The 24,027-nt window shown below is 50.0% G+C and overlaps 27 non-coding genes across 27 annotated transcripts; all 27 read left to right on the top strand.

Annotated features, from left to right (window-relative positions):
• The first annotated feature begins 554 nt into the window (after positions 1–554).
• Trnam-cau (transfer RNA methionine (anticodon CAU)) lies at positions 555–627 on the top strand. The gene has a single exon. It is a non-coding gene; the product is annotated as a tRNA-Met (tRNA).
• A 670-nt stretch (positions 628–1,297) lies between these two features.
• On the top strand, positions 1,298–1,370 carry Trnak-uuu (transfer RNA lysine (anticodon UUU)). Its single transcript has one exon. It is a non-coding gene; the product is annotated as a tRNA-Lys (tRNA).
• A 144-nt stretch (positions 1,371–1,514) lies between these two features.
• On the top strand, positions 1,515–1,596 carry Trnas-aga (transfer RNA serine (anticodon AGA)). The gene has a single exon. It is a non-coding gene; the product is annotated as a tRNA-Ser (tRNA).
• Positions 1,597–3,326: 1,730 nt separating this feature from the next.
• On the top strand, positions 3,327–3,399 carry Trnam-cau (transfer RNA methionine (anticodon CAU)). Its single transcript has one exon. It is a non-coding gene; the product is annotated as a tRNA-Met (tRNA).
• Positions 3,400–4,069: 670 nt separating this feature from the next.
• Positions 4,070–4,142, top strand: Trnak-uuu (transfer RNA lysine (anticodon UUU)). The gene has a single exon. It is a non-coding gene; the product is annotated as a tRNA-Lys (tRNA).
• A 144-nt stretch (positions 4,143–4,286) lies between these two features.
• Trnas-aga (transfer RNA serine (anticodon AGA)) lies at positions 4,287–4,368 on the top strand. Its single transcript has one exon. It is a non-coding gene; the product is annotated as a tRNA-Ser (tRNA).
• A 1,729-nt stretch (positions 4,369–6,097) lies between these two features.
• Positions 6,098–6,170, top strand: Trnam-cau (transfer RNA methionine (anticodon CAU)). The gene has a single exon. It is a non-coding gene; the product is annotated as a tRNA-Met (tRNA).
• Positions 6,171–6,840: 670 nt separating this feature from the next.
• Trnak-uuu (transfer RNA lysine (anticodon UUU)) lies at positions 6,841–6,913 on the top strand. The gene has a single exon. It is a non-coding gene; the product is annotated as a tRNA-Lys (tRNA).
• A 144-nt stretch (positions 6,914–7,057) lies between these two features.
• Positions 7,058–7,139, top strand: Trnas-aga (transfer RNA serine (anticodon AGA)). Its single transcript has one exon. It is a non-coding gene; the product is annotated as a tRNA-Ser (tRNA).
• Positions 7,140–8,868: 1,729 nt separating this feature from the next.
• Positions 8,869–8,941, top strand: Trnam-cau (transfer RNA methionine (anticodon CAU)). The gene has a single exon. It is a non-coding gene; the product is annotated as a tRNA-Met (tRNA).
• A 670-nt stretch (positions 8,942–9,611) lies between these two features.
• On the top strand, positions 9,612–9,684 carry Trnak-uuu (transfer RNA lysine (anticodon UUU)). Its single transcript has one exon. It is a non-coding gene; the product is annotated as a tRNA-Lys (tRNA).
• Positions 9,685–9,828: 144 nt separating this feature from the next.
• Positions 9,829–9,910, top strand: Trnas-aga (transfer RNA serine (anticodon AGA)). The gene has a single exon. It is a non-coding gene; the product is annotated as a tRNA-Ser (tRNA).
• A 1,718-nt stretch (positions 9,911–11,628) lies between these two features.
• On the top strand, positions 11,629–11,701 carry Trnam-cau (transfer RNA methionine (anticodon CAU)). The gene has a single exon. It is a non-coding gene; the product is annotated as a tRNA-Met (tRNA).
• A 670-nt stretch (positions 11,702–12,371) lies between these two features.
• Positions 12,372–12,444, top strand: Trnak-uuu (transfer RNA lysine (anticodon UUU)). The gene has a single exon. It is a non-coding gene; the product is annotated as a tRNA-Lys (tRNA).
• A 144-nt stretch (positions 12,445–12,588) lies between these two features.
• On the top strand, positions 12,589–12,670 carry Trnas-aga (transfer RNA serine (anticodon AGA)). Its single transcript has one exon. It is a non-coding gene; the product is annotated as a tRNA-Ser (tRNA).
• A 1,730-nt stretch (positions 12,671–14,400) lies between these two features.
• On the top strand, positions 14,401–14,473 carry Trnam-cau (transfer RNA methionine (anticodon CAU)). Its single transcript has one exon. It is a non-coding gene; the product is annotated as a tRNA-Met (tRNA).
• A 670-nt stretch (positions 14,474–15,143) lies between these two features.
• Trnak-uuu (transfer RNA lysine (anticodon UUU)) lies at positions 15,144–15,216 on the top strand. The gene has a single exon. It is a non-coding gene; the product is annotated as a tRNA-Lys (tRNA).
• Positions 15,217–15,360: 144 nt separating this feature from the next.
• On the top strand, positions 15,361–15,442 carry Trnas-aga (transfer RNA serine (anticodon AGA)). The gene has a single exon. It is a non-coding gene; the product is annotated as a tRNA-Ser (tRNA).
• Positions 15,443–17,172: 1,730 nt separating this feature from the next.
• On the top strand, positions 17,173–17,245 carry Trnam-cau (transfer RNA methionine (anticodon CAU)). Its single transcript has one exon. It is a non-coding gene; the product is annotated as a tRNA-Met (tRNA).
• A 670-nt stretch (positions 17,246–17,915) lies between these two features.
• On the top strand, positions 17,916–17,988 carry Trnak-uuu (transfer RNA lysine (anticodon UUU)). Its single transcript has one exon. It is a non-coding gene; the product is annotated as a tRNA-Lys (tRNA).
• Positions 17,989–18,132: 144 nt separating this feature from the next.
• Trnas-aga (transfer RNA serine (anticodon AGA)) lies at positions 18,133–18,214 on the top strand. The gene has a single exon. It is a non-coding gene; the product is annotated as a tRNA-Ser (tRNA).
• A 1,729-nt stretch (positions 18,215–19,943) lies between these two features.
• Trnam-cau (transfer RNA methionine (anticodon CAU)) lies at positions 19,944–20,016 on the top strand. The gene has a single exon. It is a non-coding gene; the product is annotated as a tRNA-Met (tRNA).
• Positions 20,017–20,686: 670 nt separating this feature from the next.
• On the top strand, positions 20,687–20,759 carry Trnak-uuu (transfer RNA lysine (anticodon UUU)). Its single transcript has one exon. It is a non-coding gene; the product is annotated as a tRNA-Lys (tRNA).
• Positions 20,760–20,903: 144 nt separating this feature from the next.
• Positions 20,904–20,985, top strand: Trnas-aga (transfer RNA serine (anticodon AGA)). The gene has a single exon. It is a non-coding gene; the product is annotated as a tRNA-Ser (tRNA).
• A 1,730-nt stretch (positions 20,986–22,715) lies between these two features.
• Trnam-cau (transfer RNA methionine (anticodon CAU)) lies at positions 22,716–22,788 on the top strand. Its single transcript has one exon. It is a non-coding gene; the product is annotated as a tRNA-Met (tRNA).
• A 670-nt stretch (positions 22,789–23,458) lies between these two features.
• Trnak-uuu (transfer RNA lysine (anticodon UUU)) lies at positions 23,459–23,531 on the top strand. The gene has a single exon. It is a non-coding gene; the product is annotated as a tRNA-Lys (tRNA).
• A 144-nt stretch (positions 23,532–23,675) lies between these two features.
• Positions 23,676–23,757, top strand: Trnas-aga (transfer RNA serine (anticodon AGA)). The gene has a single exon. It is a non-coding gene; the product is annotated as a tRNA-Ser (tRNA).
• Positions 23,758–24,027: the final 270 nt, after the last annotated feature.

Raw genomic sequence — 24,027 nt, 5'->3', positions numbered from 1 at the left:
GGGTGGCAATCCCACTTTCCCTGCCAACAGCTGCTCGTATTGCATTGGTAGCTTGTCGAGCATCTGTGGCTCAGTGGTTTGTGTGTCGGTAGCGCAGTAGGTAGTGCCTAAGTCTCATAATCTTAAGGTATGCCGGCACGATAACTCAGCGTGTTCGGTCAGAGGGTTATCTGCTCCCTCTAATGAAGGACTGAGTCAACGATGAACTTGAACGGGCGTCATCGGACGTCCGCCCCCCAACAACTGCAACGAACAAAATGAGAACAACAACAACAACAACAAAAGTGGTAGAATGCTCGGCCACCACGAGGGTGGCCCGGGTTCGATTCCCGGTGGATGCATTATTTTGCTCTTCTGGCTACAATGCTGCCACGCGGATTGCTCGCTTGAGATGCGTCAGCCCAGGACCTTATAGCTGTATAGCTGCGGCTGCAGTTTAATCTAGAGAGTCGGGACAGCACGTGTAGCAAGACAACAGATTGTTCAGAAAGCGCAAACTGTCTATCTCTAATATGTGAGGCTTAGCTAGTTTCCTGGTAGGTCGTCTCCCGCATGCCTCGGTAGCGCAGTAGGCAGCGCGTAAGTCTCATAATCTTAAGGTCGTGAGTTCTATCCTCACCCGAGGCATTTAATTTTCTGTACATCATGGCTGCATTAACGGCGTTGCTGTTGCTAGGGAACGTACTTAACTGTCGTCCGTTATCCACTCGAAGTGCACTCCTCAGCGTCAAAATGTTTACTTCCAATTATGACGACGTAACAAGTTTGATATTTCTCCTCCCCTGTTACAAGCAAAATGCGATGCACACAGCAATGGACAGTCAATTTTGAACTGTGCGCCATGCCGGTCTGTAGGCGCAGATATGATCGCAAGCAGAGAACAGCACTTAGTCCAGATTCAGCACAAAATACGAGAAGAGACGGAGTAAATCTCACTGTGGTCAAGCAAGTTCTGTGTGGTCTAGTGGCTAGGATACCTGGCTTTCACCCAGGAGGCCCGGGTTCGATTGCCGGTACCGGAACGGAACTGTTTGCGCACACAACGCTCTATGTTTTGGCCTTCGAACTGTCGTTGGTCGCCCTTCTTCCTTAGCTTCAACCGAACGTAATCGGGGAAAGCAGGCACGTGATGCAGTTACTGTCAGCACCGGAATAAAGGGAGAAGAGGCACTGGTCCGCTGTGGGCTGCTACCAGCGTCAGTGAGAAGTCGGTGAAGTCGCCAGTAGCGCCAGAAGCCTACACACACGTCCCAGTTAATCACGTTGCTTGAAGCAGCTCCAGCCGCAACAAGCCAAAGCCCGAATAGCTCAGTTGGTAGAGCATTAGGCTTTTAACCTAAGGGTCCAGGGTTCAAGTCCCTGTCCGGGCGAAGATTTTAACGCTTCCGTAATGTCTCGTGTCATAGCGATAGTAGCCCTGCCGTAATCAGTGCACGGTTTTTGTTTCCTGTCAACATTCTGCGCAGACGCAATCGGTTGTGTTTTTCACGTTTCGAGGGTTGCTTGTCCTACAAGCAGTTGTGGCCGAGTGGTTAAGGCGTCTGACTAGAAATCAGATTCCCTCTGGGAGCGTAGGTTCGAGTCCTACCGACTGCGTTGGTTTTTTTTCTTTTTTTGTTTTGGAAGAAGGAGCAGAAAATATCCCGTTTTGGTACCTCGCCACACCTCACCTCTCACAGCCGTTTATAGTGCCTGTCGTTTACATAAGGGCGATTTCCAAGCGTCAGCTTTCGCGTCAGCCGAGCAAAGTCGGGACAAGTCGGGACATACTACAGGATGGTCTGGGTGGTGCAACGACGAAACAAAACCTTAATTTAAAAATCGAAAAAATGGGAAAAATAGGATGAAAAAGCAAAAAGAAGAATATAAAAAAGTCTTACCGACTGCGTCGGTTTTTTTCTTTTTTTGTTTTGGCACAAGGAGCAGAAAATGTCGCGTTTTGGTACCCGCCACACCTCAACTCTCACAGCCGTCTATAGTGCCTGTCCTTTACATAAGGGCGATTTCCAAGCGTCAGCTTTCGCGTCAGCCGAGCAAAGTCGGGACAAGTCGGGACATACTACAGGATGGTCTGGGTGGTGCAACGACGAAACAAAACCTTAATTTAAAAATCGAAAAAAATGGGAAACATAGGATGAAAAAGCAAAAAGAAGAATATAAAAATGTCTTACCGACTGCGTCGGTTTTTTCTTTTTTTGTTTTGGAAGAAGGAGCAGAAAATATCGCATTTTGGTACCCGCCACACCTCACCTCTCACAGCCGTCTATAGTGCCTGTCCTTTACATAAGGGCGATTTCCAAGCGTCAGCTTTCGCGTCAGCCGAGCAAAGTCGGGACAAGTCGGGACATACCACAGGATGGTCTGGGTGGTGCAACGACGAAAAAAAAAAACGTTAATTTAACAGCAGGAGCCCACATAATGACAGGGAAATATTAGCGCCACTTGCGGTGGCCGGGAATCGAACCCGAATCAACTGCTTGGCAGGAAACTATGCTCATAATTACAACACCACTGCAGTGCCACTGCTCGCAACGCCGCGCTGTGTCGGCTTCCCGCCCGCCGGCAGCGGCCCACGGCTATAGGAGCTGCAGGCGCATTACGAGGTAGGAGGGTGCATCCACACGCATTCGGGCAGCGCCTCCAAGCACGCTACGTCTTTGGGCAAGACTCGTCGCCGCTGACGCAAGGTTACTCACACTATAGTGATGAGCGGTCGTTTTAAGGCAGTGTAGTGGAGGACTCCGCGAGTTTAGTCCTTTTTTCGACGTCGCTGGGTGGCAATCCCACTTTCCCTGCCAACAGCTGCTCGTATTGCATTGGTAGCTTGTCGAGCATCTGTGGCTCAGTGGTTTGTGTGTCGGTAGCGCAGTAGGTAGTGCCTAAGTCTCATAATCTTAAGGTATGCCGGCACGATAACTCAGCGTGTTCGGTCAGAGGGTTATCTGCTCCCTCTAATGAAGGACTGAGTCAACGATGAACTTGAACGGGCGTCATCGGACGTCCGCCCCCCAACAACTGCAACGAACAAAATGAGAACAACAACAACAACAACAAAAGTGGTAGAATGCTCGGCCACCACGAGGGTGGCCCGGGTTCGATTCCCGGTGGATGCATTATTTTGCTCTTCTGGCTACAATGCTGCCACGCGGATTGCTCGCTTGAGATGCGTCAGCCCAGGACCTTATAGCTGTATAGCTGCGGCTGCAGTTTAATCTAGAGAGTCGGGACAGCACGTGTAGCAAGACAACAGATTGTTCAGAAAGCGCAAACTGTCTATCTCTAATATGTGAGGCTTAGCTAGTTTCCTGGTAGGTCGTCTCCCGCGTGCCTCGGTAGCGCAGTAGGCAGCGCGTAAGTCTCATAATCTTAAGGTCGTGAGTTCTATCCTCACCCGGGGCATTTAATTTTCTGTACATCATGGCTGCATTAACGGCGTTGCTGTTGCTAGGGAACGTACTTAACTGTCGTCCGTTATCCACTCGAAGTGCACTCCTCAGCGTCAAAATGTTTACTTCCAATTATGACGACGTAACAAGTTTGATATTTCTCCTCCCCTGTTACAAGCAAAATGCGATGCACACAGCAATGGACAGTCAATTTTGAACTGTGCGCCATGCCGGTCTGTAGGCGCAGATATGATCGCAAGCAGAGAACAGCACTTAGTCCAGATTCAGCACAAAATACGAGAAGAGACGGAGTAAATCTCACTGTGGTCAAGCAAGTTCTGTGTGGTCTAGTGGCTAGGATACCTGGCTTTCACGCAGGAGGCCCGGGTTCGATTGCCGGTACCGGAACGGAACTGTTTGCGCACACAACGCTCTATGTTTTGGCCTTCGAACTGTCGTTGGTCGCCCTTCTTCCTTAGCTTCAACCGAACGTAATCGGGGAAAGCAGGCACGTGATGCAGTTACTGTCAGCACCGGAATAAAGGGAGAAGAGGCACTGGTCCGCTGTGGGCTGCTACCAGCGTCAGTGAGAAGTCGGTGAAGTCGCCAGTAGCGCCAGAAGCCTACACACACGTCCCAGTTAATCACGTTGCTTGAAGCAGCTCCAGCCGCAACAAGCCAAAGCCCGAATAGCTCAGTTGGTAGAGCATTAGGCTTTTAACCTAAGGGTCCAGGGTTCAAGTCCCTGTCCGGGCGAAGATTTTAACGCTTCCGTAATGTCTCGTGTCATAGCGATAGTAGCCCTGCCGTAATCAGTGCACGGTTTTTGTTTCCTGTCAACATTCTGCGCAGACGCAATCGGTTGTGTTTTTCACGTTTCGAGGGTTGCTTGTCCTACAAGCAGTCGTGGCCGAGTGGTTAAGGCGTCTGACTAGAAATCAGATTCCCTCTGGGAGCGTAGGTTCGAGTCCTACCGACTGCGTTGGTTTTTTTCTTTTTTTGTTTTGGAAGAAGGAGCAGAAAATATCCCGTTTTGGTACCTCGCCACACCTCACCTCTCACAGCCGTTTATAGTGCCTGTCGTTTACATAAGGGCGATTTCCAAGCGTCAGCTTTCGCGTCAGCCGAGCAAAGTCGGGACAAGTCGGGACATACTACAGGATGGTCTGGGTGGTGCAACGACGAAACAAAACCTTAATTTAAAAATCGAAAAAATGGGAAAAATAGGATGAAAAAGCAAAAAGAAGAATATAAAAAAGTCTTACCGACTGCGTCGGTTTTTTTCTTTTTTTGTTTTGGCACAAGGAGCAGAAAATGTCGCGTTTTGGTACCCGCCACACCTCAACTCTCACAGCCGTCTATAGTGCCTGTCCTTTACATAAGGGCGATTTCCAAGCGTCAGCTTTCGCGTCAGCCGAGCAAAGTCGGGACAAGTCGGGACATACTACAGGATGGTCTGGGTGGTGCAACGACGAAACAAAACCTTAATTTAAAAATCGAAAAAAATGGGAAACATAGGATGAAAAAGCAAAAAGAAGAATATAAAAATGTCTTACCGACTGCGTCGGTTTTTTCTTTTTTTGTTTTGGAAGAAGGAGCAGAAAATATCGCGTTTTGGTACCCGCCACACCTCACCTCTCACAGCCGTCTATAGTGCCTGTCCTTTACATAAGGGCGATTTCCAAGCGTCAGCTTTCGCGTCAGCCGAGCAAAGTCGGGACAAGTCGGGACATACCACAGGATGGTCTGGGTGGTGCAACGACGAAAAAAAAAAACGTTAATTTAACAGCAGGAGCCCACATAATGACAGGGAAATATTAGCGCCACTTGCGGTGGCCGGGAATCGAACCCGAATCAACTGCTTGGCAGGAAACTATGCTCATAATTACAACACCACTGCAGTGCCACTGCTCGCAACGCCGCGCTGTGTCGGCTTCCCGCCCGCCGGCAGCGGCCCACGGCTATAGGAGGTGCAGGCGCATTACGAGGTAGGAGGGTGCATCCACACGCATTCGGGCAGCGCCTCCAAGCACGCTACGTCTTTGGGCAAGACTCGTCGCCGCTGACGCAAGGTTACTCACACGATAGTGATGAGCGGTCGTTTTAAGGCAGTGTAGTGGGGGACTCCGCGAGTTTAGTCCTTTTTTCGACGTCGCTGGGTGGCAATCCCACTTTCCCTGCCAACAGCTGCTCGTATTGCATGGGTAGCTTGTCGAGCATCTGTGGCTCAGTGGTTTGTGTGTCGGTAGCGCAGTAGGTAGTGCCTAAGTCTCATAATCTTAAGGTATGCCGGCACGATAACTCAGCGTGTTCGGTCAGAGGGTTATCTGCTCCCTCTAATGAAGGACTGAGTCAACGATGAACTTGAACGGGCGTCATCGGACGTCCGCCCCCCAACAACTGCAACGAACAAAATGAGAACAACAACAACAACAACAAAAGTGGTAGAATGCTCGGCCACCACGAGGGTGGCCCGGGTTCGATTCCCGGTGGATGCATTATTTTGCTCTTCTGGCTACAATGCTGCCACGCGGATTGCTCGCTTGAGATGCGTCAGCCCAGGACCTTATAGCTGTATAGCTGCGGCTGCAGTTTAATCTAGAGAGTCGGGACAGCACGTGTAGCAAGACAACAGATTGTTCAGAAAGCGCAAACTGTCTATCTCTAATATGTGAGGCTTAGCTAGTTTCCTGGTAGGTCGTGTCCCGCGTGCCTCGGTAGCGCAGTAGGCAGCGCGTAAGTCTCATAATCTTAAGGTCGTGAGTTCTATCCTCACCCGGGGCATTTAATTTTCTGTACATCATGGCTGCATTAACGGCGTTGCTGTTGCTAGGGAACGTACTTAACTGTCGTCCGTTATCCACTCGAAGTGCACTCCTCAGCGTCAAAATGTTTACTTCCAATTATGACGACGTAACAAGTTTGATATTTCTCCTCCCCTGTTACAAGCAAAATGCGATGCACACAGCAATGGACAGTCAATTTTGAACTGTGCGCCATGCCGGTCTGTAGGCGCAGATATGATCGCAAGCAGAGAACAGCACTTAGTCCAGATTCAGCACAAAATACGAGAAGAGACGGAGTAAATCTCACTGTGGTCAAGCAAGTTCTGTGTGGTCTAGTGGCTAGGATACCTGGCTTTCACCCAGGAGGCCCGGGTTCGATTGCCGGTACCGGAACGGAACTGTTTGCGCACACAACGCTCTATGTTTTGGCCTTCGAACTGTCGTTGGTCGCCCTTCTTCCTTAGCTTCAACCGAACGTAATCGGGGAAAGCAGGCACGTGATGCAGTTACTGTCAGCACCGGAATAAAGGGAGAAGAGGCACTGGTCCGCTGTGGGCTGCTACCAGCGTCAGTGAGAAGTCGGTGAAGTCGCCAGTAGCGCCAGAAGCCTACACACACGTCCCAGTTAATCACGTTGCTTGAAGCAGCTCCAGCCGCAACAAGCCAAAGCCCGAATAGCTCAGTCGGTAGAGCATTAGGCTTTTAACCTAAGGGTCCAGGGTTCAAGTCCCTGTCCGGGCGAAGATTTTAACGCTTCCGTAATGTCTCGTGTCATAGCGATAGTAGCCCTGCCGTAATCAGTGCACGGTTTTTGTTTCCTGTCAACATTCTGCGCAGACGCAATCGGTTGTGTTTTTCACGTTTCGAGGGTTGCTTGTCCTACAAGCAGTCGTGGCCGAGTGGTTAAGGCGTCTGACTAGAAATCAGATTCCCTCTGGGAGCGTAGGTTCGAGTCCTACCGACTGCGTTGGTTTTTTTCTTTTTTTGTTTTGGAAGAAGGAGCAGAAAATATCCCGTTTTGGTACCTCGCCACACCTCACCTCTCACAGCCGTTTATAGTGCCTGTCGTTTACATAAGGGCGATTTCCAAGCGTCAGCTTTCGCGTCAGCCGAGCAAAGTCGGGACAAGTCGGGACATACTACAGGATGGTCTGGGTGGTGCAACGACGAAACAAAACCTTAATTTAAAAATCGAAAAAATGGGAAAAATAGGATGAAAAAGCAAAAAGAAGAATATAAAAAAGTCTTACCGACTGCGTCGGTTTTTTTCTTTTTTTGTTTTGGCACAAGGAGCAGAAAATGTCGCGTTTTGGTACCCGCCACACCTCACCTCTCACAGCCGTCTATAGTGCCTGTCCTTTACATAAGGGCGATTTCCAAGCGTCAGCTTTCGCGTCAGCCGAGCAAAGTCGGGACAAGTCGGGACATACTACAGGATGGTCTGGGTGGTGCAACGACGAAACAAAACCTTAATTTAAAAATCGAAAAAAATGGGAAACATAGGATGAAAAAGCAAAAAGAAGAATATAAAAATGTCTTACCGACTGCGTCGGTTTTTTCTTTTTTTGTTTTGGAAGAAGGAGCAGAAAATATCGCGTTTTGGTACCCGCCACACCTCACCTCTCACAGCCGTCTATAGTGCCTGTCCTTTACATAAGGGCGATTTCCAAGCGTCAGCTTTCGCGTCAGCCGAGCAAAGTCGGGACAAGTCGGGACATACCACAGGATGGTCTGGGTGGTGCAACGACGAAAAAAAAAAACGTTAATTTAACAGCAGGAGCCCACATAATGACAGGGAAATATTAGCGCCACTTGCGGTGGCCGGGAATCGAACCCGAATCAACTGCTTGGCAGGAAACTATGCTCATAATTACAACACCACTGCAGTGCCACTGCTCGCAACGCCGCGCTGTGTCGGCTTCCCGCCCGCCGGCAGCGGCCCACGGCTATAGGAGGTGCAGGCGCATTACGAGGTAGGAGGGTGCATCCACACGCATTCGGGCAGCGCCTCCAAGCACGCTACGTCTTTGGGCAAGACTCGTCGCCGCTGACGCAAGGTTACTCACACGATAGTGATGAGCGGTCGTTTTAAGGCAGTGTAGTGGGGGACTCCGCGAGTTTAGTCCTTTTTTCGACGTCGCTGGGTGGCAATCCCACTTTCCCTGCCAACAGCTGCTCGTATTGCATGGGTAGCTTGTCGAGCATCTGTGGCTCAGTGGTTTGTGTGTCGGTAGCGCAGTAGGTAGTGCCTAAGTCTCATAATCTTAAGGTATGCCGGCACGATAACTCAGCGTGTTCGGTCAGAGGGTTATCTGCTCCCTCTAATGAAGGACTGAGTCAACGATGAACTTGAACGGGCGTCATCGGACGTCCGCCCCCCAACAACTGCAACGAACAAAATGAGAACAACAACAACAACAACAAAAGTGGTAGAATGCTCGGCCACCACGAGGGTGGCCCGGGTTCGATTCCCGGTGGATGCATTATTTTGCTCTTCTGGCTACAATGCTGCCACGCGGATTGCTCGCTTGAGATGCGTCAGCCCAGGACCTTATAGCTGTATAGCTGCGGCTGCAGTTTAATCTAGAGAGTCGGGACAGCACGTGTAGCAAGACAACAGATTGTTCAGAAAGCGCAAACTGTCTATCTCTAATATGTGAGGCTTAGCTAGTTTCCTGGTAGGTCGTCTCCCGCGTGCCTCGGTAGCGCAGTAGGCAGCGCGTAAGTCTCATAATCTTAAGGTCGTGAGTTCTATCCTCACCCGGGGCATTTAATTTTCTGTACATCATGGCTGCATTAACGGCGTTGCTGTTGCTAGGGAACGTACTTAACTGTCGTCCGTTATCCACTCGAAGTGCACTCCTCAGCGTCAAAATGTTTACTTCCAATTATGACGACGTAACAAGTTTGATATTTCTCCTCCCCTGTTACAAGCAAAATGCGATGCACACAGCAATGGACAGTCAATTTTGAACTGTGCGCCATGCCGGTCTGTAGGCGCAGATATGATCGCAAGCAGAGAACAGCACTTAGTCCAGATTCAGCACAAAATACGAGAAGAGACGGAGTAAATCTCACTGTGGTCAAGCAAGTTCTGTGTGGTCTAGTGGCTAGGATACCTGGCTTTCACGCAGGAGGCCCGGGTTCGATTGCCGGTACCGGAACGGAACTGTTTGCGCACACAACGCTCTATGTTTTGGCCTTCGAACTGTCGTTGGTCGCCCTTCTTCCTTAGCTTCAACCGAACGTAATCGGGGAAAGCAGGCACGTGATGCAGTTACTGTCAGCACCGGAATAAAGGGAGAAGAGGCACTGGTCCGCTGTGGGCTGCTACCAGCGTCAGTGAGAAGTCGGTGAAGTCGCCAGTAGCGCCAGAAGCCTACACACACGTCCCAGTTAATCACGTTGCTTGAAGCAGCTCCAGCCGCAACAAGCCAAAGCCCGAATAGCTCAGTTGGCAGAGCATTAGGCTTTTAACCTAAGGGTCCAGGGTTCAAGTCCCTGTCCGGGCGAAGATTTTAACGCTTCCGTAATGTCTCGTGTCATAGCGATAGTAGCCCTGCCGTAATCAGTGCACGGTTTTTGTTTCCTGTCAACATTCTGCGCAGACGCAATCGGTTGTGTTTTTCACGTTTCGAGGGTTGCTTGTCCTACAAGCAGTCGTGGCCGAGTGGTTAAGGCGTCTGACTAGAAATCAGATTCCCTCTGGGAGCGTAGGTTCGAGTCCTACCGACTGCGTTGGTTTTTTTTCTTTTTTTGTTTTGGAAGAAGGAGCAGAAAATATCCCGTTTTGGTACCTCGCCACACCTCACCTCTCACAGCCGTTTATAGTGCCTGTCGTTTACATAAGGGCGATTTCCAAGCGTCAGCTTTCGCGTCAGCCGAGCAAAGTCGGGACAAGTCGGGACATACTACAGGATGGTCTGGGTGGTGCAACGACGAAACAAAACCTTAATTTAAAAATCGAAAAAATGGGAAAAATAGGATGAAAAAGCAAAAAGAAGAATATAAAAAAGTCTTACCGACTGCGTCGGTTTTTTTCTTTTTTTGTTTTGGCACAAGGAGCAGAAAATGTCGCGTTTTGGTACCCGCCACACCTCACCTCTCACAGACGTCTATAGTGCCTGTCCTTTACATAAGGGCGATTTCCAAGCGTCAGCCGAGCAAAGTCGGGACAAGTCGGGACATACTACAGGATGGTCTGGGTGGTGCAACGACGAAACAAAACCTTAATTTAAAAATCGAAAAAAATGGGAAACATAGGATGAAAAAGCAAAAAGAAGAATATAAAAATGTCTTACCGACTGCGTCGGTTTTTTCTTTTTTTGTTTTGGAAGAAGGAGCAGAAAATATCGCGTTTTGGTACCCGCCACACCTCACCTCTCACAGCCGTCTATAGTGCCTGTCCTTTACATAAGGGCGATTTCCAAGCGTCAGCTTTCGCGTCAGCCGAGCAAAGTCGGGACAAGTCGGGACATACCACAGGATGGTCTGGGTGGTGCAACGACGAAAAAAAAAAACGTTAATTTAACAGCAGGAGCCCACATAATGACAGGGAAATATTAGCGCCACTTGCGGTGGCCGGGAATCGAACCCGAATCAACTGCTTGGCAGGAAACTATGCTCATAATTACAACACCACTGCAGTGCCACTGCTCGCAACGCCGCGCTGTGTCGGCTTCCCGCCCGCCGGCAGCGGCCCACGGCTATAGGAGGTGCAGGCGCATTACGAGGTAGGAGGGTGCATCCACACGCATTCGGGCAGCGCCTCCAAGCACGCTACGTCTTTGGGCAAGACTCGTCGCCGCTGACGCAAGGTTACTCACACGATAGTGATGAGCGGTCGTTTTAAGGCAGTGTAGTGGGGGACTCCGCGAGTTTAGTCCTTTTTTCGACGTCGCTGGGTGGCAATCCCACTTTCCCTGCCAACAGCTGCTCGTATTGCATGGGTAGCTTGTCGAGCATCTGTGGCTCAGTGGTTTGTGTGTCGGTAGCGCAGTAGGTAGTGCCTAAGTCTCATAATCTTAAGGTATGCCGGCACGATAACTCAGCGTGTTCGGTCAGAGGGTTATCTGCTCCCTCTAATGAAGGACTGAGTCAACGATGAACTTGAACGGGCGTCATCGGACGTCCGCCCCCCAACAACTGCAACGAACAAAATGAGAACAACAACAACAACAACAAAAGTGGTAGAATGCTCGGCCACCACGAGGGTGGCCCGGGTTCGATTCCCGGTGGATGCATTATTTTGCTCTTCTGGCTACAATGCTGCCACGCGGATTGCTCGCTTGAGATGCGTCAGCCCAGGACCTTATAGCTGTATAGCTGCGGCTGCAGTTTAATCTAGAGAGTCGGGACAGCACGTGTAGCAAGACAACAGATTGTTCAGAAAGCGCAAACTGTCTATCTCTAATATGTGAGGCTTAGCTAGTTTCCTGGTAGGTCGTCTCCCGCGTGCCTCGGTAGCGCAGTAGGCAGCGCGTAAGTCTCATAATCTTAAGGTCGTGAGTTCTATCCTCACCCGGGGCATTTAATTTTCTGTACATCATGGCTGCATTAACGGCGTTGCTGTTGCTAGGGAACGTACTTAACTGTCGTCCGTTATCCACTCGAAGTGCACTCCTCAGCGTCAAAATGTTTACTTCCAATTATGACGACGTAACAAGTTTGATATTTCTCCTCCCCTGTTACAAGCAAAATGCGATGCACACAGCAATGGACAGTCAATTTTGAACTGTGCGCCATGCCGGTCTGTAGGCGCAGATATGATCGCAAGCAGAGAACAGCACTTAGTCCAGATTCAGCACAAAATACGAGAAGAGACGGAGTAAATCTCACTGTGGTCAAGCAAGTTCTGTGTGGTCTAGTGGCTAGGATACCTGGCTTTCACGCAGGAGGCCCGGGTTCGATTGCCGGTACCGGAACGGAACTGTTTGCGCACACAACGCTCTATGTTTTGGCCTTCGAACTGTCGTTGGTCGCCCTTCTTCCTTAGCTTCAACCGAACGTAATCGGGGAAAGCAGGCACGTGATGCAGTTACTGTCAGCACCGGAATAAAGGGAGAAGAGGCACTGGTCCGCTGTGGGCTGCTACCAGCGTCAGTGAGAAGTCGGTGAAGTCGCCAGTAGCGCCAGAAGCCTACACACACGTCCCAGTTAATCACGTTGCTTGAAGCAGCTCCAGCCGCAACAAGCCAAAGCCCGAATAGCTCAGTTGGTAGAGCATTAGGCTTTTAACCTAAGGGTCCAGGGTTCAAGTCCCTGTCCGGGCGAAGATTTTAACGCTTCCGTAATGTCTCGTGTCATAGCGATAGTAGCCCTGCCGTAATCAGTGCACGGTTTTTGTTTCCTGTCAACATTCTGCGCAGACGCAATCGGTTGTGTTTTTCACGTTTCGAGGGTTGCTTGTCCTACAAGCAGTCGTGGCCGAGTGGTTAAGGCGTCTGACTAGAAATCAGATTCCCTCTGGGAGCGTAGGTTCGAGTCCTACCGACTGCGTTGGTTTTTTTTCTTTTTTTGTTTTGGAAGAAGGAGCAGAAAATATCCCGTTTTGGTACCTCGCCACACCTCACCTCTCACAGCCGTTTATAGTGCCTGTCGTTTACATAAGGGCGATTTCCAAGCGTCAGCTTTCGCGTCAGCCGAGCAAAGTCGGGACAAGTCGGGACATACTACAGGATGGTCTGGGTGGTGCAACGACGAAACAAAACCTTAATTTAAAAATCGAAAAAATGGGAAAAATAGGATGAAAAAGCAAAAAGAAGAATATAAAAAAGTCTTACCGACTGCGTCGGTTTTTTTCTTTTTTTGTTTTGGCACAAGGAGCAGAAAATGTCGCGTTTTGGTACCCGCCACACCTCACCTCTCACAGCCGTCTATAGTGCCTGTCCTTTACATAAGGGCGATTTCCAAGCGTCAGCTTTCGCGTCAGCCGAGCAAAGTCGGGACAAGTCGGGACATACCACAGGATGGTCTGGGTGGTGCAACGACGAAACAAAACCTTAATTTAAAAATCGAAAAAAATGGGAAACATAGGATGAAAAAGCAAAAAGAAGAATATAAAAATGTCTTACCGACTGCGTCGGTTTTTTCTTTTTTTGTTTTGGAAGAAGGAGCAGAAAATATCGCGTTTTGGTACCCGCCACACCTCACCTCTCACTGCCGTCTATAGTGCCTGTCCTTTACATAAGGGCGATTTCCAAGCGTCAGCTTTCGCGTCAGCCGAGCAAAGTCGGGACAAGTCGGGACATACCACAGGATGGTCTGGGTGGTGCAACGACGAAAAAAAAAAACGTTAATTTAACAGCAGGAGCCCACATAATGACAGGGAAATATTAGCGCCACTTGCGGTGGCCGGGAATCGAACCCGAATCAACTGCTTGGCAGGAAACTATGCTCATAATTACAACACCACTGCAGTGCCACTGCTCGCAACGCCGCGCTGTGTCGGCTTCCCGCCCGCCGGCAGCGGCCCACGGCTATAGGAGGTGCAGGCGCATTACGAGGTAGGAGGGTGCATCCACACGCATTCGGGCAGCGCCTCCAAGCACGCTACGTCTTTGGGCAAGACTCGTCGCCGCTGACGCAAGGTTACTCACACGATAGTGATGAGCGGTCGTTTTAAGGCAGTGTAGTGGGGGACTCCGCGAGTTTAGTCCTTTTTTCGACGTCGCTGGGTGGCAATCCCACTTTCCCTGCCAACAGCTGCTCGTATTGCATGGGTAGCTTGTCGAGCATCTGTGGCTCAGTGGTTTGTGTGTCGGTAGCGCAGTAGGTAGTGCCTAAGTCTCATAATCTTAAGGTATGCCGGCACGATAACTCAGCGTGTTCGGTCAGAGGGTTATCTGCTCCCTCTAATGAAGGACTGAGTCAACGATGAACTTGAACGGGCGTCATCGGACGTCCGCCCCCCAACAACTGCAACGAACAAAATGAGAACAACAACAACAACAACAAAAGTGGTAGAATGCTCGGCCACCACGAGGGTGGCCCGGGTTCGATTCCCGGTGGATGCATTATTTTGCTCTTCTGGCTACAATGCTGCCACGCGGATTGCTCGCTTGAGATGCGTCAGCCCAGGACCTTATAGCTGTATAGCTGCGGCTGCAGTTTAATCTAGAGAGTCGGGACAGCACGTGTAGCAAGACAACAGATTATTCAGAAAGCGCAAACTGTCTATCTCTAATATGTGAGGCTTAGCTAGTTTCCTGGTAGGTCGTCTCCCGCGTGCCTCGGTAGCGCAGTAGGCAGCGCGTAAGTCTCATAATCTTAAGGTCGTGAGTTCTATCCTCACCCGGGGCATTTAATTTTCTGTACATCATGGCTGCATTAACGGCGTTGCTGTTGCTAGGGAACGTACTTAACTGTCGTCCGTTATCCACTCGAAGTGCACTCCTCAGCGTCAAAATGTTTACTTCCAATTATGACGACGTAACAAGTTTGATATTTCTCCTCCCCTGTTACAAGCAAAATGCGATGCACACAGCAATGGACAGTCAATTTTGAACTGTGCGCCATGCCGGTCTGTAGGCGCAGATATGATCGCAAGCAGAGAACAGCACTTAGTCCAGATTCAGCACAAAATACGAGAAGAGACGGAGTAAATCTCACTGTGGTCAAGCAAGTTCTGTGTGGTCTAGTGGCTAGGATACCTGGCTTTCACGCAGGAGGCCCGGGTTCGATTGCCGGTACCGGAACGGAACTGTTTGCGCACACAACGCTCTATGTTTTGGCCTTCGAACTGTCGTTGGTCGCCCTTCTTCCTTAGCTTCAACCGAACGTAATCGGGGAAAGCAGGCACGTGATGCAGTTACTGTCAGCACCGGAATAAAGGGAGAAGAGGCACTGGTCCGCTGTGGGCTGCTACCAGCGTCAGTGAGAAGTCGGTGAAGTCGCCAGTAGCGCCAGAAGCCTACACACACGTCCCAGTTAATCACGTTGCTTGAAGCAGCTCCAGCCGCAACAAGCCAAAGCCCGAATAGCCCAGTTGGTAGAGCATTAGGCTTTTAACCTAAGGGTCCAGGGTTCAAGTCCCTGTCCGGGCGAAGATTTTAACGCTTCCGTAATGTCTCGTGTCATAGCGATAGTAGCCCTGTCGTAATCAGTGCACGGTTTTTGTTTCCTGTCAACATTCTGCGCAGACGCAATCGGTTGTGTTTTTCACGTTTCGAGGGTTGCTTGTCCTACAAGCAGTCGTGGCCGAGTGGTTAAGGCGTCTGACTAGAAATCAGATTCCCTCTGGGAGCGTAGGTTCGAGTCCTACCGACTGCGTTGGTTTTTTTTCTTTTTTTGTTTTGGAAGAAGGAGCAGAAAATATCCCGTTTTGGTACCTCGCCACACCTCACCTCTCACAGCCGTTTATAGTGCCTGTCGTTTACATAAGGGCGATTTCCAAGCGTCAGCTTTCGCGTCAGCCGAGCAAAGTCGGGACAAGTCGGGACATACTACAGGATGGTCTGGGTGGTGCAACGACGAAACAAAACCTTAATTTAAAAATCGAAAAAATGGGAAAAATAGGATGAAAAAGCAAAAAGAAGAATATAAAAAAGTCTTACCGACTGCGTCGGTTTTTTTCTTTTTTTGTTTTGGCACAAGGAGCAGAAAATGTCGCGTTTTGGTACCCGCCACACCTCACCTCTCACAGCCGTCTATAGTGCCTGTCCTTTACATAAGGGCGATTTCCAAGCGTCAGCTTTCGCGTCAGCCGAGCAAAGTCGGGACAAGTCGGGACATACCACAGGATGGTCTGGGTGGTGCAACGACGAAACAAAACCTTAATTTAAAAATCGAAAAAAATGGGAAACATAGGATGAAAAAGCAAAAAGAAGAATATAAAAATGTCTTACCGACTGCGTCGGTTTTTTCTTTTTTTGTTTTGGAAGAAGGAGCAGAAAATATCGCGTTTTGGTACCCGCCACACCTCACCTCTCACTGCCGTCTATAGTGCCTGTCCTTTACATAAGGGCGATTTCCAAGCGTCAGCTTTCGCGTCAGCCGAGCAAAGTCGGGACAAGTCGGGACATACCACAGGATGGTCTGGGTGGTGCAACGACGAAAAAAAAAAACGTTAATTTAACAGCAGGAGCCCACATAATGACAGGGAAATATTAGCGCCACTTGCGGTGGCCGGGAATCGAACCCGAATCAACTGCTTGGCAGGAAACTATGCTCATAATTACAACACCACTGCAGTGCCACTGCTCGCAACGCCGCGCTGTGTCGGCTTCCCGCCCGCCGGCAGCGGCCCACGGCTATAGGAGCTGCAGGCGCATTACGAGGTAGGAGGGTGCATCCACACGCATTCGGGCAGCGCCTCCAAGCACGCTACGTCTTTGGGCAAGACTCGTCGCCGCTGACGCAAGGTTACTCACACTATAGTGATGAGCGGTCGTTTTAAGGCAGTGTAGTGGAGGACTCCGCGAGTTTAGACCTTTTTTCGACGTCGCTGGGTGGCAATCCCACTTTCCCTGCCAACAGCTGCTCGTATTGCATTGGTAGCTTGTCGAGCATCTGTGGCTCAGTGGTTTGTGTGTCGGTAGCGCAGTAGGTAGTGCCTAAGTCTCATAATCTTAAGGTATGCCGGCACGATAACTCAGCGTGTTCGGTCAGAGGGTTATCTGCTCCCTCTAATGAAGGACTGAGTCAACGATGAACTTGAACGGGCGTCATCGGACGTCCGCCCCCCAACAACTGCAACGAACAAAATGAGAACAACAACAACAACAACAAAAGTGGTAGAATGCTCGGCCACCACGAGGGTGGCCCGGGTTCGATTCCCGGTGGATGCATTATTTTGCTCTTCTGGCTACAATGCTGCCACGCGGATTGCTCGCTTGAGATGCGTCAGCCCAGGACCTTATAGCTGTATAGCTGCGGCTGCAGTTTAATCTAGAGAGTCGGGACAGCACGTGTAGCAAGACAACAGATTGTTCAGAAAGCGCAAACTGTCTATCTCTAATATGTGAGGCTTAGCTAGTTTCCTGGTAGGTCGTCTCCCGCGTGCCTCGGTAGCGCAGTAGGCAGCGCGTAAGTCTCATAATCTTAAGGTCGTGAGTTCTATCCTCACCCGGGGCATTTAATTTTCTGTACATCATGGCTGCATTAACGGCGTTGCTGTTGCTAGGGAACGTACTTAACTGTCGTCCGTTATCCACTCGAAGTGCACTCCTCAGCGTCAAAATGTTTACTTCCAATTATGACGACGTAACAAGTTTGATATTTCTCCTCCCCTGTTACAAGCAAAATGCGATGCACACAGCAATGGACAGTCAATTTTGAACTGTGCGCCATGCCGGTCTGTAGGCGCAGATATGATCGCAAGCAGAGAACAGCACTTAGTCCAGATTCAGCACAAAATACGAGAAGAGACGGAGTAAATCTCACTGTTGTCAAGCAAGTTCTGTGTGGTCTAGTGGCTAGGATACCTGGCTTTCACCCAGGAGGCCCGGGTTCGATTGCCGGTACCGGAACGGAACTGTTTGCGCACACAACGCTCTATGTTTTGGCCTTCGAACTGTCGTTGGTCGCCCTTCTTCCTTAGCTTCAACCGAACGTAATCGGGGAAAGCAGGCACGTGATGCAGTTACTGTCAGCACCGGAATAAAGGGAGAAGAGGCACTGGTCCGCTGTGGGCTGCTACCAGCGTCAGTGAGAAGTCGGTGAAGTCGCCAGTAGCGCCAGAAGCCTACACACACGTTCCAGTTAATCACGTTGCTTGAAGCAGCTCCAGCCACAACAAGCCAAAGCCCGAATAGCTCAGTCGGTAGAGCATTAGGCTTTTAACCTAAGGGTCCAGGGTTCAAGTCCCTGTCCGGGCGAAGATTTTAACGCTTCCGTAATGTCTCGTGTCATAGCGATAGTAGCCCTGCCGTAATCAGTGCACGGTTTTTGTTTCCTGTCAACATTCTGCGCAGACGCAATCGGTTGTGTTTTTCACGTTTCGAGGGTTGCTTGTCCTACAAGCAGTCGTGGCCGAGTGGTTAAGGCGTCTGACTAGAAATCAGATTCCCTCTGGGAGCGTAGGTTCGAGTCCTACCGACTGCGTTGGTTTTTTCCTTTTTTTGTTTTGGAAGAAGGAGCAGAAAATATCCCGTTTTGGTACCTCGCCACACCTCACCTCTCACAGCCGTTTATAGTACCTGTCCTTTACATACGGGCGATTTCCAAGCGTCAGCTTTCGCGTCAGCCGAGCAAAGTCGGGACAAGTCGGGACATACTACAGGATGGTCTGGGTGGTGCAACGACGAAACAAAACCTTAATTTAAAAATCGAAAAAATGGGAAAAATAGGATGAAAAAGCAAAAAGAAGAATATAAAAAAGTCTTACCGACTGCGTCGGTTTTTTTCTTTTTTTGTTTTGGCACAAGGAGCAGAAAATGTCGCGTTTTGGTACCCGCCACACCTCACCTCTCACAGCCGTCTATAGTGCCTGTCCTTTACATAAGGGCGATTTCCAAGCGTCAGCTTTCGCGTCAGCCGAGCAAAGTCGGGACAAGTCGGGACATACCACAGGATGGTCTGGGTGGTGCAACGACGAAACAAAACCTTAATTTAAAAATCGAAAAAAATGGGAAACATAGGATGAAAAAGCAAAAAGAAGAATATAAAAATGTCTTACCGACTGCGTCGGTTTTTTCTTTTTTTGTTTTGGAAGAAGGAGCAGAAAATATCGCGTTTTGGTACCCGCCACACCTCACCTCTCACTGCCGTCTATAGTGCCTGTCCTTTACATAAGGGCGATTTCCAAGCGTCAGCTTTCGCGTCAGCCGAGCAAAGTCGGGACAAGTCGGGACATACCACAGGATGGTCTGGGTGGTGCAACGACGAAAAAAAAAAACGTTAATTTAACAGCAGGAGCCCACATAATGACAGGGAAATATTAGCGCCACTTGCGGTGGCCGGGAATCGAACCCGAATCAACTGCTTGGCAGGAAACTATGCTCATAATTACAACACCACTGCAGTGCCACTGCTCGCAACGCCGCGCTGTGTCGGCTTCCCGCCCGCCGGCAGCGGCCCACGGCTATAGGAGCTGCAGGCGCATTACGAGGTAGGAGGGTGCATCCACACGCATTCGGGCAGCGCCTCCAAGCACGCTACGTCTTTGGGCAAGACTCGTCGCCGCTGACGCAAGGTTACTCACACTATAGTGATGAGCGGTCGTTTTAAGGCAGTGTAGTGGAGGACTCCGCGAGTTTAGACCTTTTTTCGACGTCGCTGGGTGGCAATCCCACTTTCCCTGCCAACAGCTGCTCGTATTGCATTGGTAGCTTGTCGAGCATCTGTGGCTCAGTGGTTTGTGTGTCGGTAGCGCAGTAGGTAGTGCCTAAGTCTCATAATCTTAAGGTATGCCGGCACGATAACTCAGCGTGTTCGGTCAGAGGGTTATCTGCTCCCTCTAATGAAGGACTGAGTCAACGATGAACTTGAACGGGCGTCATCGGACGTCCGCCCCCCAACAACTGCAACGAACAAAATGAGAACAACAACAACAACAACAAAAGTGGTAGAATGCTCGGCCACCACGAGGGTGGCCCGGGTTCGATTCCCGGTGGATGCATTATTTTGCTCTTCTGGCTACAATGCTGCCACGCGGATTGCTCGCTTGAGATGCGTCAGCCCAGGACCTTATAGCTGTATAGCTGCGGCTGCAGTTTAATCTAGAGAGTCGGGACAGCACGTGTAGCAAGACAACAGATTGTTCAGAAAGCGCAAACTGTCTATCTCTAATATGTGAGGCTTAGCTAGTTTCCTGGTAGGTCGTCTCCCGCGTGCCTCGGTAGCGCAGTAGGCAGCGCGTAAGTCTCATAATCTTAAGGTCGTGAGTTCTATCCTCACCCGGGGCATTTAATTTTCTGTACATCATGGCTGCATTAACGGCGTTGCTGTTGCTAGGGAACGTACTTAACTGTCGTCCGTTATCCACTCGAAGTGCACTCCTCAGCGTCAAAATGTTTACTTCCAATTATGACGACGTAACAAGTTTGATATTTCTCCTCCCCTGTTACAAGCAAAATGCGATGCACACAGCAATGGACAGTCAATTTTGAACTGTGCGCCATGCCGGTCTGTAGGCGCAGATATGATCGCAAGCAGAGAACAGCACTTAGTCCAGATTCAGCACAAAATACGAGAAGAGACGGAGTAAATCTCACTGTTGTCAAGCAAGTTCTGTGTGGTCTAGTGGCTAGGATACCTGGCTTTCACCCAGGAGGCCCGGGTTCGATTGCCGGTACCGGAACGGAACTGTTTGCGCACACAACGCTCTATGTTTTGGCCTTCGAACTGTCGTTGGTCGCCCTTCTTCCTTAGCTTCAACCGAACGTAATCGGGGAAAGCAGGCACGTGATGCAGTTACTGTCAGCACCGGAATAAAGGGAGAAGAGGCACTGGTCCGCTGTGGGCTGCTACCAGCGTCAGTGAGAAGTCGGTGAAGTCGCCAGTAGCGCCAGAAGCCTACACACACGTTCCAGTTAATCACGTTGCTTGAAGCAGCTCCAGCCACAACAAGCCAAAGCCCGAATAGCTCAGTCGGTAGAGCATTAGGCTTTTAACCTAAGGGTCCAGGGTTCAAGTCCCTGTCCGGGCGAAGATTTTAACGCTTCCGTAATGTCTCGTGTCATAGCGATAGTAGCCCTGCCGTAATCAGTGCACGGTTTTTGTTTCCTGTCAACATTCTGCGCAGACGCAATCGGTTGTGTTTTTCACGTTTCGAGGGTTGCTTGTCCTACAAGCAGTCGTGGCCGAGTGGTTAAGGCGTCTGACTAGAAATCAGATTCCCTCTGGGAGCGTAGGTTCGAGTCCTACCGACTGCGTTGGTTTTTTTTCTTTTTTTGTTTTGGAAGAAGGAGCAGAAAATATCCCGTTTTGGTACCTCGCCACACCTCACCTCTCACAGCCGTTTATAGTGCCTGTCGTTTACATAAGGGCGATTTCCAAGCGTCAGCTTTCGCGTCAGCCGAGCAAAGTCGGGACAAGTCGGGACATACTACAGGATGGTCTGGGTGGTGCAACGACGAAACAAAACCTTAATTTAAAAATCGAAAAAATGGGAAAAATAGGATGAAAAAGCAAAAAGAAGAATATAAAAAAGTCTTACCGACTGCGTCGGTTTTTTTCTTTTTTTGTTTTGGCACAAGGAGCAGAAAATGTCGCGTTTTGGTACCCGCCACACCTCACCTCTCACAGCCGTCTATAGTGCCTGTCCTTTACATAAGGGCGATTTCCAAGCGTCAGCTTTCGCGTCAGCCGAGCAAAGTCGGGACAAGTCGGGACATACCACAGGATGGTCTGGGTGGTGCAACGACGAAACAAAACCTTAATTTAAAAATCGAAAAAAATGGGAAACATAGGATGAAAAAGCAAAAAGAAGAATATAAAAATGTCTTACCGACTGCGTCGGTTTTTTCTTTTTTTGTTTTGGAAGAAGGAGCAGAAAATATCGCGTTTTGGTACCCGCCACACCTCACCTCTCACTGCCGTCTATAGTGCCTGTCCTTTACATAAGGGCGATTTCCAAGCGTCAGCTTTCGCGTCAGCCGAGCAAAGTCGGGACAAGTCGGGACATACCACAGGATGGTCTGGGTGGTGCAACGACGAAAAAAAAAAACGTTAATTTAACAGCAGGAGCCCACATAATGACAGGGAAATATTAGCGCCACTTGCGGTGGCCGGGAATCGAACCCGAATCAACTGCTTGGCAGGAAACTATGCTCATAATTACAACACCACTGCAGTGCCACTGCTCGCAACGCCGCGCTGTGTCGGCTTCCCGCCCGCCGGCAGCGGCCCACGGCTATAGGAGCTGCAGGCGCATTACGAGGTAGGAGGGTGCATCCACACGCATTCGGGCAGCGCCTCCAAGCACGCTACGTCTTTGGGCAAGACTCGTCGCCGCTGACGCAAGGTTACTCACACTATAGTGATGAGCGGTCGTTTTAAGGCAGTGTAGTGGAGGACTCCGCGAGTTTAGACCTTTTTTCGACGTCGCTGGGTGGCAATCCCACTTTCCCTGCCAACAGCTGCTCGTATTGCATTGGTAGCTTGTCGAGCATCTGTGGCTCAGTGGTTTGTGTGTCGGTAGCGCAGTAGGTAGTGCCTAAGTCTCATAATCTTAAGGTATGCCGGCACGATAACTCAGCGTGTTCGGTCAGAGGGTTATCTGCTCCCTCTAATGAAGGACTGAGTCAACGATGAACTTGAACGGGCGTCATCGGACGTCCGCCCCCCAACAACTGCAACGAACAAAATGAGAACAACAACAACAACAACAAAAGTGGTAGAATGCTCGGCCACCACGAGGGTGGCCCGGGTTCGATTCCCGGTGGATGCATTATTTTGCTCTTCTGGCTACAATGCTGCCACGCGGATTGCTCGCTTGAGATGCGTCAGCCCAGGACCTTATAGCTGTATAGCTGCGGCTGCAGTTTAATCTAGAGAGTCGGGACAGCACGTGTAGCAAGACAACAGATTGTTCAGAAAGCGCAAACTGTCTATCTCTAATATGTGAGGCTTAGCTAGTTTCCTGGTAGGTCGTCTCCCGCGTGCCTCGGTAGCGCAGTAGGCAGCGCGTAAGTCTCATAATCTTAAGGTCGTGAGTTCTATCCTCACCCGGGGCATTTAATTTTCTGTACATCATGGCTGCATTAACGGCGTTGCTGTTGCTAGGGAACGTACTTAACTGTCGTCCGTTATCCACTCGAAGTGCACTCCTCAGCGTCAAAATGTTTACTTCCAATTATGACGACGTAACAAGTTTGATATTTCTCCTCCCCTGTTACAAGCAAAATGCGATGCACACAGCAATGGACAGTCAATTTTGAACTGTGCGCCATGCCGGTCTGTAGGCGCAGATATGATCGCAAGCAGAGAACAGCACTTAGTCCAGATTCAGCACAAAATACGAGAAGAGACGGAGTAAATCTCACTGTTGTCAAGCAAGTTCTGTGTGGTCTAGTGGCTAGGATACCTGGCTTTCACCCAGGAGGCCCGGGTTCGATTGCCGGTACCGGAACGGAACTGTTTGCGCACACAACGCTCTATGTTTTGGCCTTCGAACTGTCGTTGGTCGCCCTTCTTCCTTAGCTTCAACCGAACGTAATCGGGGAAAGCAGGCACGTGATGCAGTTACTGTCAGCACCGGAATAAAGGGAGAAGAGGCACTGGTCCGCTGTGGGCTGCTACCAGCGTCAGTGAGAAGTCGGTGAAGTCGCCAGTAGCGCCAGAAGCCTACACACACGTCCCAGTTAATCACGTTGCTTGAAGCAGCTCCAGCCGCAACAAGCCAAAGCCCGAATAGCTCAGTTGGTAGAGCATTAGGCTTTTAACCTAAGGGTCCAGGGTTCAAGTCCCTGTCCGGGCGAAGATTTTAACGCTTCCGTAATGTCTCGTGTCATAGCGATAGTAGCCCTGCCGTAATCAGTGCACGGTTTTTGTTTCCTGTCAACATTCTGCGCAGACGCAATCGGTTGTGTTTTTCACGTTTCGAGGGTTGCTTGTCCTACAAGCAGTCGTGGCCGAGTGGTTAAGGCGTCTGACTAGAAATCAGATTCCCTCTGGGAGCGTAGGTTCGAGTCCTACCGACTGCGTTGGTTTTTTCCTTTTTTTGTTTTGGAAGAAGGAGCAGAAAATATCCCGTTTTGGTACCTCGCCACACCTCACCTCTCACAGCCGTTTATAGTGCCTGTCCTTTACATACGGGCGATTTCCAAGCGTCAGCTTTCGCGTCAGCCGAGCAAAGTCGGGACAAGTCGGGACATACTACAGGATGGTCTGGGTGGTGCAACGACGAAACAAAACCTTAATTTAAAAATCGAAAAAATGGGAAAAATAGGATGAAAAAGCAAAAAGAAGAATAT

This window comes from Schistocerca gregaria, unplaced genomic scaffold (assembly GCF_023897955.1).
Source record: "Schistocerca gregaria isolate iqSchGreg1 unplaced genomic scaffold, iqSchGreg1.2 ptg000337l, whole genome shotgun sequence".
Classification (NCBI taxonomy): Eukaryota; Metazoa; Arthropoda; class Insecta; order Orthoptera; family Acrididae; genus Schistocerca; species Schistocerca gregaria.
Note: the sequence above shows the minus strand (reverse complement) of the source record. Positions and strands in the feature narration are given on the sequence as shown.